Genomic DNA, 12,384 nt, shown 5'->3' with positions numbered 1-12,384 from the left:
TTCTGTGGAACACGGTTGGTACATGGCTCCCCCCCTAAAAATGACATACTGTACATGTTAAATAGGGCGCCCTGATCTAGAGAGACGAACTGTAGGCGGGTCATCTGGCAGAAAATAAGCAGGTTTTAGACGATCAATGGAGACCCAGTCTTCTTTCCCCCGAATGTTTAGGAGGAATGCTTTTGGACTGCGTCGGATCACAAGGAAAGGGCCCGTGTAAGGGGGCGTTAGTGGTGGCTTGCTGGTGTCGTTGCGCGGGAAGACATGCGTTGCAGAGTGCAAGTCCGTTGGTATGTGATGCTTCGCTGGGGGCTTGTAAGTCTGGCGGCACGGAGTAAATTTTCCCACGACGTGACGTATGCGCTTGAGATCGTCGGAGGAGGTTGTAGAAGGAAAAAACTCGGCAGGGACGACCAACGGGTCGCCATACACCATTTTGGCTGCCGAGACGTCGAGGGCGTCTTTAGGAGTGGTCCTTAGTCCCAGGAGGACCCAGGGAAGCTGAGTAAACCAGTTGCAATCCTTGCAGCGGGACATCAAAGCTGCTTTGACGGTGCGATGAAAACGTTCAACCATTCCATTGGCAGCGGGGTTGTAGGCCGGTGTCTGATGTAGGGTGATGCCCAGGAGATTCGCTAATGACGTCCATAATTGAGAGGTTAAAGTGGTTCCCCTGTCACAAGTAATATGCTCAGGGATACCGAATCTTGAAATCCATCCAGAGAGTAAGGCAGATGTACATGAGGCGGACGTTGCAGTTTCCATGGGAATGGCTTCAGGCCAACGAGTGGAGCGGTCGATGACGGTAAACAGGTAACGATGTCCTTGTGATGTGGGTAGGGGGCCTACAACGTCGACGTGAATGTGTGCGAAACGACGCTGAGGTTGAGGAAAGGTGCCCACTCCTGAATCCGTGTGTCGATGTACTTTGGAAGTTTGGCAAGAAGTACAGGCACAGACCCAATCCTTAGCATCCTTAGAAATGCCGTGCCAAATGAACTTTGCCTTCAGCAGCTGTGCAGTTGAATGGCACGAGGGATGTGAAAGGCCGTGGATGAAATCAAACACCTGTCGGCGCATGGGAGCAGGAATCCAAGGTCGCGGTCTACCAGTACTGACGTCACAGTGGAGGGTGGTGTTGGAGTCTTCGAGGGGAAAATCCTCCCAACGGAGGGACGTGCAGGATGTCCTACAAGCTTGATACTCTGGATCCTGTTGTCGAGCTTCAGCCAGGGCATTGTAATCCAATCCCAGTTGAACGGCAGCCAACGTGTTTCTTGACAGGGCATCGGCAACGGGATTAATTTTCCCAGGGACGTATTGGAGGGTGCAATTGTATTCAGCCATGGCGGAGAGATGTCGGCGTTGACGGGCGGACCAGGCGTCAGACTGTCGAGTGAAGGTGTGCACCAGAGGCATGTGGTCTGTGCGAATGACGAAGGGCGTACCTTCTAAGAAATGGCGAAAGTGACGGACAGCCAAGTGCACTGCCAGCAATTCTCGATCGAAGGTAGAATAACCCGATTCTGCCTTGGACAGTTTTTTGCTGAAGAAGGCCAATGGGCGGGGCGAGCCTTTGACCACCTGCTTGAGTACTGCACCAATAGCGACGTCGCTGGCATCGGTGGAGAGAAGGAGAGGGGCGTGTGGGATAGGAAAAGTGAGAGCCGCGGCAGTTGATAGGGCATTCTTTGCATTGCAGAAGGCTGCTTCTTGAAGGGGACCCCACTTCAAGTCCTTTGGCTTGCCCTTGAGGGAGGCGTAGAGGGGAGCAAGAGTGGCGGCAATGGCTGCCAGAAAACGGTGATAATAGTTGATCATGCCCAAGAATTCCTGCAGAGCTTTGACGGTCGAGGGCGTGGGGAAATTCTGAACGGCTGCTACCTTCTCAGGGAGGGGATGGACTCCTTCAGGAGTGATACGGTGCCCTAAGAATGACACTTCGTTGGCGCCAAAGGTACACTTGTCGTACCGGACTACAAGGCCGTTTTGTTGCAGGCGGTCGAGCACGATGCGCTGGTGACGGAGGTGTTCCTCTTTTGAGGAGGAGAACACAAGTATGTCGTCCACATAACATACACAGAAAGGGAGGTCCCCTAAGATGCCATCCATGAAACGTTGAAACGTTGCCCCAGCATTACAAAGGCCAAAACAAGAGTAATTGAAGGTGTATGTGCCAAACGGAGTGGTCATGGCGGTCTTGGGGATGTCTTCTGGGTTCATAGGCACCTGATAATACCCCTTCAGGAGGTCGAGCGTAGAGAAAACCTTCGCTTTGTGCAGGTTTGGGAAGGGGTAGTGATCCGGTTCTGTTTGCATGTTCAGGCGCCTGTAATCCCCGCACGGACGGAGGGAGCCGTCTTTATTCAGAACGATGTGTAAGGGTGACGACCTTGGGCTGGAGGCCTTTTGGCAAAGGCCCATTTTCTCCATTTCGGCGAACGTCTGTTTGGCGGCTGCCAATCGTTCCGGTGCTAGACGTCTGAATTTTGCGAAGACTGGGGGTCCCGTCGTCTTGATATGGTGATAAATACCGTGCTTGGCAGGAACCGTGGGCGTTTGGCGAAGTTCTGGACGGAAAACTTCCGGGTACGACGTGAGGAGGTGGGCGTAGGCATCCGTGGGTGCGCTGATGTGGAGAGCGAGGTTAGAGGGGCCGGGTTGAAGAGGTGTCGACAAGTACGAGTCTGCGTTGACCAATCGTCGGTGGGCGACATCGACCAGAAGGTGGAAATGAGAGAGGAAATCCACACCGAGGATTGGCATTGTAACGTCAGCAACGAGAAACTTCCAATTGAATTTACCGTTTCCGAACGATAATGTGAGGTTCTCGTAACCGTAGGTGGGTATCGCAGATCCGTTGGCAGCTACCAAGCGGACGTCGGCAGATGTAGACAGACTACGTTGTGCCTTGAAGAGTTTCCTTGGCAAAAGAGAACGACAAGCACCCGTGTCTACCAAAAATCGCACGCCCGTTCCTGCATCCTGTAAAAAGAAAAGATTAGAAACATGGGAGGCCACCGCCACAAGCGATGGCCTACTTACACGTTTTTTGGCCACTGACAATCTTTGGCACATTTCTTCGCGGTTGCCCTGAATCTGAAGTGGCAGTAGCAAAACTGCGGCGGATGGGAGGTAGTAAGTGGCTGTAGAAGTCGTTCGTTGGGGCGCGAGCGACTGGTGGGTGGTAGGCGGCTTTGTCGCCGCTTCGGCACGTCACGGGGTAGGCGTGTATGTCCTACGGCATTCATTTCAGCTTCGGTTGACGTTGAATAGGCATCCTCGTCGTCAGGGGTGGAGGCGTTGATGGAGGTCTTGAAGTGGCTGTCCATAAGGGCGTCGGCTTTGGTCATCAAGTCCTTTATGGGTAAACTATCGACATCGGGTATGGCAGCGGCGCACAGGTTCAGGTAAACGGCATATCCAAAGGGCACGGAGTAGGTTCACCTCACGAGGAGAGCTGTCTGCGGCAGGTTGAAGGCGAGCGATACTGGTCATTTCCCTGAGGGCAAGCGAAGCCCTTTGGTCCCCCAACGGTTGTTGCGAGAGCTGAAAAAGCTTTGCTATACGGGCGGCTGGCGACGGCGAGTACTGCTGCAGAAGGTATGATTTGAGGGCGCCATACGCTATTGGGGTGTCTCCTTGTTCACAAAGCCAGTCGGATATTTCTGGGAAGGTGTCCTCGGGTATCGCCGCGAGAACATAATCTGCTTTGGTGGTTGAGCGAGTCACGCCCCTGATACGAAAGTGGACTTCAGCGCGTTGAAACCAAGCGAACGCTTCTCCGCTGGCGAACAGTGAAAGTTTCAATGGGGTGGCCGCAGTGCCAACTGCCGGAGTAGAGGCAGCCTCCGTCATAGTACCAACGATGGAGGGGCGAGGGAGGTGGGGGTGGAAGGCAGTGGGAGCGAGTCGACTTCCGCGGTCACCAATGTGACGGCGCCGAGTAAGGGTGTGAACTCAAAGGCAGATTGCAAACGACTGAGTTATATTATTGTGGAACACTCTCCTTATATACAAAACCTCAAGGCAACAGGACATAACAAGTTCACAAAACAGACAATATTACAGAGGAAAAACTAGACATGAATTTTCATGTTCGTTTTAGTGCGAGGGAGGAGCGAAGATACAAGCATAATATATACAAAAGGAATTATGTACAATTCTGTGAAACACGGTTGGTACAGTGGTTTGTCTATGCCAGTTTATACCCACAAATTTTCTTAATTCGTCAATCTATCGACTTTTCATCTTTCCCCTGCTTCTTTTGCAATCTCTAGGGACCTATTCCGTTGTTCTTAATGTCCATCTATACTTGTCCTTTCTCATTATACGCCCTGCCCATGCCCATGTATGTCTGTGTGCGTGGGTGTTTGTGTGTATAAGTTCAATAGTCTATAATAATTCGGTTAAGTTGCTGAGTCATTATGCCCGATTTATCCTGAAGAAATACGGCTAATATAATGATATTTAATAAGAGATTCATCACATCATAAACGGTTTTAGTAAGCCATTACTGATAAGCTTTGCTGATTCAATAAATTTTGGAAGATGCCTTTTATCTGAAATAATGAAACCCATATGAATATAAAATTGATGCTCTATAACAACAGTGTTTGAAGGATATGGGATGAGTTATCCAACCCCCTGGTATGGGATATAATTGAAAAATTCTCACGAATACTAGTTGATTTTCACATCTTTCAATCTAGTTTTAAAATTCAAGACCTCTGCAACCCAGACATTTCAAATATGATAGTTGATAGATTTGGTCTATGATGATCTGAATAAAGAAACACCTTACTTTTCTTCTATCAGTCAATTGAGAGAGAGAGAGAGAGAGAGAGAGAGAGAGAGAGAGAGAGAGAGAGAGAGAGAGAGAGAGAGAGAGAGATATGCTTCTGTAAGATTGAACTAGGTTATATTGGAAAATACATTTTAAAAACGCCGTTCTCTACAGTCCCATGTGTAACCTCTCACTCGTTGCCTAATTCAAATCTGCCAGTATTCCGACAATTAAATCTTTGTCACTAAAACTCAGACTTCCTTTTTACATTACGGCAAAATCAAGAGGATTATCCAAAGCCAAGCATATAACATCCAGCCAGTATTATGAAGATATAATTACAGCAAACAAAATATAAAACCTTCCGTGAGGACGTTTCCATTTGCTACCCGAAAGAAAATAAGCGCATATACCTCTAACCTTTAAGTAAAATCTTCATGAATAAATAAAACGTGTAATATTGTCAATCAATCAAAACTAAGAGGAGTAACTTCTTAGCATTCGAACTCTGAGTACGCATTCGTTCCTATCAAAACGTGTTCTGCCAAGACGTCGTAACTCGGTGTACGTCATGGTAACGTGTCTGTTCATAGACATGATTAATACGAATGAATTAAGGTGATGTAACACAGAACTCCAAAAGTCGTATGGCATCCCTTTAAATCCTTCTCAGAGATGAATCATCCTTTTGGAAATGCATTAAACGAATCTGACATTTATTAGCATTTTCGCTTCCCATAGAACTGAATTTATTGGAAGTAGTTAAATATCCGACTAATACATTTGAAAAAAATGGACTATCATATAGAAATCTACCTTTTTGTACTTCTATATATAGGGGAAATAGGCAATCTTCGGTTTTTAGGAGGTAAACGTATTCTCTCTCTCTCTCTCTCTCTCTCTCTCTCTCTCTCTCTCTCTCTCTCTCTCTCTCTCTCTCTCTCTCTCTCTCTCGTCTGATGGCAGCAAAAACTAAAATAATAATTTAGCATGATAATAACAGTGTATAAGTATGAGGAAATACTTTTGAGTCATCAGGCAGATGAAATGAGATACTGTACAAACATTTCTTGATGATGCCATGTCATACCACTGATTCTTGTAAGGTATTCTGAGATGGTTGGAAGCTCTGTTCAATAATCGATTGGCATTATTTTCTTTGTTTAACTGCAAGTGTTACCGGAATACCTTATGAATAAAGATATACTTGAACATACGTGACTTATCTCTTCTCGTTTATACACGAGTAACACCAAAATATCTTATGAATAAAAACAATATAATCCAAATATGGTTGATTTTCTTTAGCTTGTTTACTTGCGGGTGCCACTAAAAGAGCTTATGAATATTGACAAAATATGCAAGGCAGATCGATCCACACCCAAGAACCTGTGTTTAAGCTATTTACTGGGGAGACCAATGTTGTGGTTTGGCACCACAGTTGGGGGCTGGGCTTGCCCAGCTAACGTTCTGGCGAGTATATATTAAGATGAAATTGGAACTGAAACCCTACAACTTTAACCTCAAGTGATGAGAGGACAGGATATTATGTTTGTACCAACTGTGGCTCATTGACTGAGAATAGATAATGTCATGATTATCCCAACATTTGTTTCAATGATTGACAAGTAATTCAGTGTGAGTGGTTTTAATTAAAACCCTTTTAAGTATTTTGCTAATTTTTAATATAAAAATTTTCAGGTACAAAAATACATCTAACAAAAGCCGACAAACATTTACTGACATGAACTTAATTAAAACAGAAACATGTTAGATAGTATATTGCTTCGCCTCCAAAGTCTTCGAATTTTATATGCAACGCTGTAGTTGATTTCTGGGTTAGCGGGGCTGCCTTGAATAGAATCCGCTAAATTGTAGACAGTATGATGTTTATGGCTCTGTTTAGTCTCTGTGAGTTTGTTGAATAAGTTACGTCAAATAAATAACACACACCACTGACACATACTTTGAGTAATGGGTCACACTGGGACCCAAAAGTTCTATAAAGTACAGCTTTTAACCTTATAATGTGTGTAAACGTCGACTGGTAATTTACACAAAGAGAAGCCTTCGTAGTTAACCTTGAGTGTGAAGTGTTTCGTCTGAGGTTGGCTCCTTTCCAGTTGGCAATGTTCAAACTTCCTGTGGCAGTCATCAACACTACAGATCTTGGTGCTGACTTTCAAAGGATTCCCAAATGTATATTCTTCGCGACTTTCCATTGTGATTTGCAGTTTACAAACCTCTGCAAATTCATGTTGGAACTTTGCTGTTACATTAATAGTCTCTCCTTTACTTGGAACTACGTTCGAACAAATGACGTTTTCAACTGATTCAATTTGAACAGAGTCAATATCTGGATCTTTGCAGCTCATTGTTGATACCGGTGTCTTGATATGATTCTCGCCTTGCAAGTCAATGAAGAGTCTTCTGTTAATGTTCTTACAGTTGACCACACTCAGGAACAGCAACAACAAGTATTTAGCCTCCATGTTTGTCTTTGTAAAGATGAAAAGCAAAGTGTAAACTGACGGTATGGAGAGAAGTTGCGATGGACGATTAACCACTGATCCTCTCGAACTCTAAAATTTTGAGCAAGTGTATTCCCAGATTGATCGCATATGCCTTATATACTCGTCATGACACCAAACAATAGCGCGAACGTTTTTGTCGGTGAACACGAGACGTTTTAAGCTGGGACACACGAATACTTCGAGTGAAGAGAAGACGGACGTTCCATAAACCTAAACGTTCAGTGTTATTCTACCATACGAACCCCCGGATTCATTACTTATTGTATGAAATATATGCCAATTCATGTTGCTCTTTTTATAATACGTATATATATATATATATATATATATATATATATATATATATATATATATATATATATATATATATATATATATATGTATTATAGTCACGAAAGGAAAAATGAAAAAGACTTGATTGGAGTTAGTACTTTCATCCACTCAGGACATTATCAAACTCAGCAATGAGAATACATATACAAAGACATCGTATTTATACTGGGGAAGGGGATACAACAGCTGTCAGTTTCTTAATAATTCCGGAGAAGTCAGATTTTAGATAAAAGGATAATACTGGATTAACGTAAAACAGACCTGGGCTTAGATTCAAATTTCTACCTTGAGTACAGGAGATTAAAAAGTGTAAATTTAATTTTAATGGAGATTTCTATGAATAACTTTTTGGTATGGCTATGGGTAATCCTTTGTCCTCAATTTTATCCAACATATATATGGAATTTTTTGAATCTAGATTAATTCCTTCAGTGTGGTCTTCCCAAATTGTGTGGTATCGATATGTTGATGATGTTCTAGGTATTTTAGAAGAAAATTTTAATCTTGTGGGTTTTGTTTCAATCATTAATTCATTAGTACCATCAATAAAATTCACTATAGCAAATGAAGAAAATAACCGTATCCCATTTTTAGACGTTTTAATAGTTAGAGAAACAGCTAAATTTAAGTTTTCCATATATAGAAAGGCTACAAATAATTTTTCATATGTACATTTTTACTCCGGTCACTCTAAAAATATAAAACATTCAGTTTTTTCCTCCATGTACCTTAGGGCATTGAGAATTTGTAGCCTAGATTACATTGAGGAGGAGTTCACTAAAATAGAAAACATTGCAACAGATCTTTGTTATCCCAAATATTTCTTAGAAAAATTTATGAATAAGGCTAAGAAAACATTTTATAGTGTTCAATTAGAGAGAAAGGAAACAATTAATAATATGCTTTGTTTGCAATTTCATGTCTGTTTTTTAGATGTTAAACCCCTTTTGAAAAAACTAGACATTGCTGTAGTGTTTGAATATAATTGTACATTAAAAAACCTGTTAATTAAGAATAGTTCTGGAAATGATAATAAGGTAATATATAGCATTCCTTGTTCAGAGTGTAACAAGGCCAAACATCAAAAAGTATACCAGTCAGATTAAAACAGCATCAGGTGGCCGTCACCAGGGGTTCTCTTAATAATGCCTTGGCCTCCCACCGGTTAGGGTCAAGTCACAGAATTGGTTGGTCAAAGACGGAAAAAGTAATCCATGTAAATGACTATTTCCAAAGGAATATTGTTGAATCATTTTTAATCTCCTGTACTCAAGGTAGAAATTTGAATCTAAGCCCAGGTCTGTTTTCCGTTAATCCAGTATTATCCTTTTATCTAAAATCTGACTTCTCCGGAATTATTAAGAAATTGACAGCTGTTGGATCCCCTTCCCCAGTATAAATACGATTTCTTTGTATATGTATTCTCATTGCTGAGATTGATAATGTTCTGAGTGGATGAATGTACTAACTCCAATCATGTCTTTTTCATTTTTCCTTTCGTGACTATAATACATATATATATATATATATATATATATATATATATATATATATATATATATATATATATATATATATATATATATATATATATATATATATGTATATGTACGTATTATAAAAAGAGAAACATGAATTGGCATATATTTCATACAATAAGTAATGAATCCGGCGGTTCGTATGGTAGAATTTCAGTCAAACACGTTTCTCGATATTTGGGATGCATCTTTGGTGTTTCTCGAGCTTATTTTTAAACACATCTACGCTCACTCCTGATATGTTTCTTAGATGAGCTTGCAGCGCATTAAATAGCCGCTGCATTATCGATGCTGGTGCGTACTTGATTAATGTCCTGTTCGCCTTCCTTAGTTTTCTTGGTATAGTTTTGGGTACTGTTAATCTACCTCGGCTTGCTCTTTCTGATATTTTTAGCTCCATGATGTTTTCAGTAATTCCTTCGATATGTTTCCATGCTTGTATTATCATGTAGCGTTCTCTTCTCCTTTCTAGACTGTATGATTTTAAAAATAACAATCTTACCCAGTTGTCAAGGTCCTTAACTTCTTATATTCTAGCAGTAAAGAACCTTTGTACACTCTCTATTTTCGCAATATCCTTTTGGTAGTGTGGGTACCATCTCAAATTGCAGTACTTGAGTGTACTACGTACATAAGTTTTGTACAGCATAATCATGTGTTCAGCTTTTCTTGTTTTAAAGTGTCTGAATAGCATTTCCATTTTTGCTATTTGGTTGTTGTATAACTTATTTCTGTTTATAATTACACCAAGGTCTTTAATTGCTTCCTTGTTTGTGATTGTTTCGTTATTAGGTCCCCTGTATGCATATACCATTCTTTCTCTGTTTCCATAATTTATTGATTCGAATTTATCGGAGTTAAATGCCATCCGATTTATCTCTGCCCATTTATATATTTTGTTTAGATCACTTTGTAATGAGTTCCTATCTTCATCACAAGTAATTTCTCTACTTATTCTTTTGCCATCAGCGAAACTTCTCACTACAGAGTCTTTAACATTACAGGCTATGTCTGAGATCATAATAACAAACAGCAGTGCAGCTAATACCGTACCCTGTGGTACACCAGATATTACCTGAGCTTCATCTGATTTCTCGTCATTTGCAACCACTATCTGTTTTCTGTTTTTTAGAAATTCTTTTATCCATTTTCCTACCTTTCCCTTAATATCATGCTTTTTAATTTTTTTTTCTCTAATATATTATGGTCTACCTTGTCAAAGGCTTTTGCAAAATCTAAATATACCACATCTCTGTCTTATTCATCTATCATATTTTTATATATGTTTCCATAGCGTGCTATCAGTTGGGTTTGTGTACTTTTTCTGGGCACAAGACCGTGTTGACCTATATTAGATAGATTATTTTTAAGCAAGCGATTCATTATTTTCTTTTTTATTACCCTTCCATACACTTTCATAATATGTCATGTTATACTTACTGGTCTATAATTGCTTGCCTCTAGTCTTGATCCAGTTTTGAAAATAGGGGTTACATATGCTAATTTATGTTTAACATATATCTCGCTCATATCTACACTTTGTCTTAGCTGTATTGCAAGCGGCTTCACGATAGTGTGTGCAGTTTATTTTTTACAAAATCGCTGGAACTCCATCGGGCCCGGCCGTTGATCCATTTTCAATTTCGCTTATAGCCTGCACAATATCTGCTTCATTAATATCTATATCCATTAGATATTCACTATTTTCATTATTCTCATTCACAATTCTTGGTGTGAATTCACCCTCATATTTTTTTGCTAATATGTTACATATTTCCTTTTTTTTATTCATTAACCGTCCTTCCATTCTTAGAGGGCCTATTTCTAATATCCCTTTATTCATCTTTTTTGCATAGGAGTAATGTACTTTGGGGTTTTTCTTGATACTTTGAAGTGTCCTTTCTCCTAACTCCCTTTTTTTCCTTTTATTTCGATCATATAATATTTTTTTCTGCATTTTCTATCTTTCTTTTTATTTCCATCATTTTCCATACATCTTTTCTTTTGCAAGATTTTTCTTCCACTTTCTAATTTTCTGAAATAAGATCCTTCTGTCTCTTGGTATGCAAGTCTGACGTTTATTTTTCTGTTTTTCGGTACACAATTTTCAACAATTTTCTCCAGTATTTTGTATATATCTGTATTCACCTATATATTATCACTTACTAATACATTTTTCCAATTTTTTTTTCAATTCTTTATTTATTTCTGACCATTTTATGTTCTTACTAAAGAAACTATATTTTCCATATCCTTCCCATCGTTTTGTGCTTTGCTTATCTCTGTGTTCACTTTCTTTGGAATGGACTCTTAATTCTGTGACACTCTGGTATGAAATTACTGTGTTATACACTATTATTTCTTTAACATAATTCACCTCATTCAAAAATACTAGATCTAGGACATTGTCCTTTCTTGTTGGAATGAGGTTCATTTGTTGCATATTATGTTCTAATAGCATATCCTGAAGCTTTTCAAACTGTCTATTATCTTCTGCGCTACTATTACTCTCTTTTTTATATGTATATTTACAACCACTCTCTTCTATCCGTTCTTTCCAATCCACAAAAGGAAAGTTAAAGTCTTTATGGTTTCTACATATATCATCTATTTTTTCTATTATTATGTCAAACTCCTTAGTATTTGGGGGTCTGTAGACTACAATATTCACAATTTTTTCATTCCAAATTCTACCGCGATCAATTCTCATTGTGTCTTGCTGTATTTTTCACAGACTTTTCTTGATTTATGTCTCTTCCATATATTGCGGTTCCCCCTTGATTCCTATTTGTTCTGTCTGATCTATATGTTTGGAAACCCCTTATCTGGTCGTCACTGCCAGTCTCTTGGGAATACCATGTTTCACTTATTCAATTTGGGTTAGTTCTTCTAAGAACTCTATTTTCCTTTTAGAGTTACTTGTGACTAAACCCTGTGCATTCATCACTATTATGGTTTCTGTTTCATCACCATTATTTAATATTGGTAATAATATGAATTTTCCCATGCCTCCTTCCTGTTCTGATATGATGTTCTTTTCTTCATTTCCAGGAATTCTGCCATTAAGAAATCCAACATTTTTACTACATTTGCTCTTCCGCCTTCATGTTTATTTTTGTGTATACCTGCAATTATCCCCATATCTGCACCAATCCCTGGTATTATAGATACATTCTTTGTAATTGGGCTCTAA

Source organism: Palaemon carinicauda, chromosome 12, assembly GCF_036898095.1.
Source record: "Palaemon carinicauda isolate YSFRI2023 chromosome 12, ASM3689809v2, whole genome shotgun sequence".
In the NCBI taxonomy this organism is placed as follows: domain Eukaryota; kingdom Metazoa; phylum Arthropoda; class Malacostraca; order Decapoda; family Palaemonidae; genus Palaemon; species Palaemon carinicauda.
Note: the sequence above shows the minus strand (reverse complement) of the source record.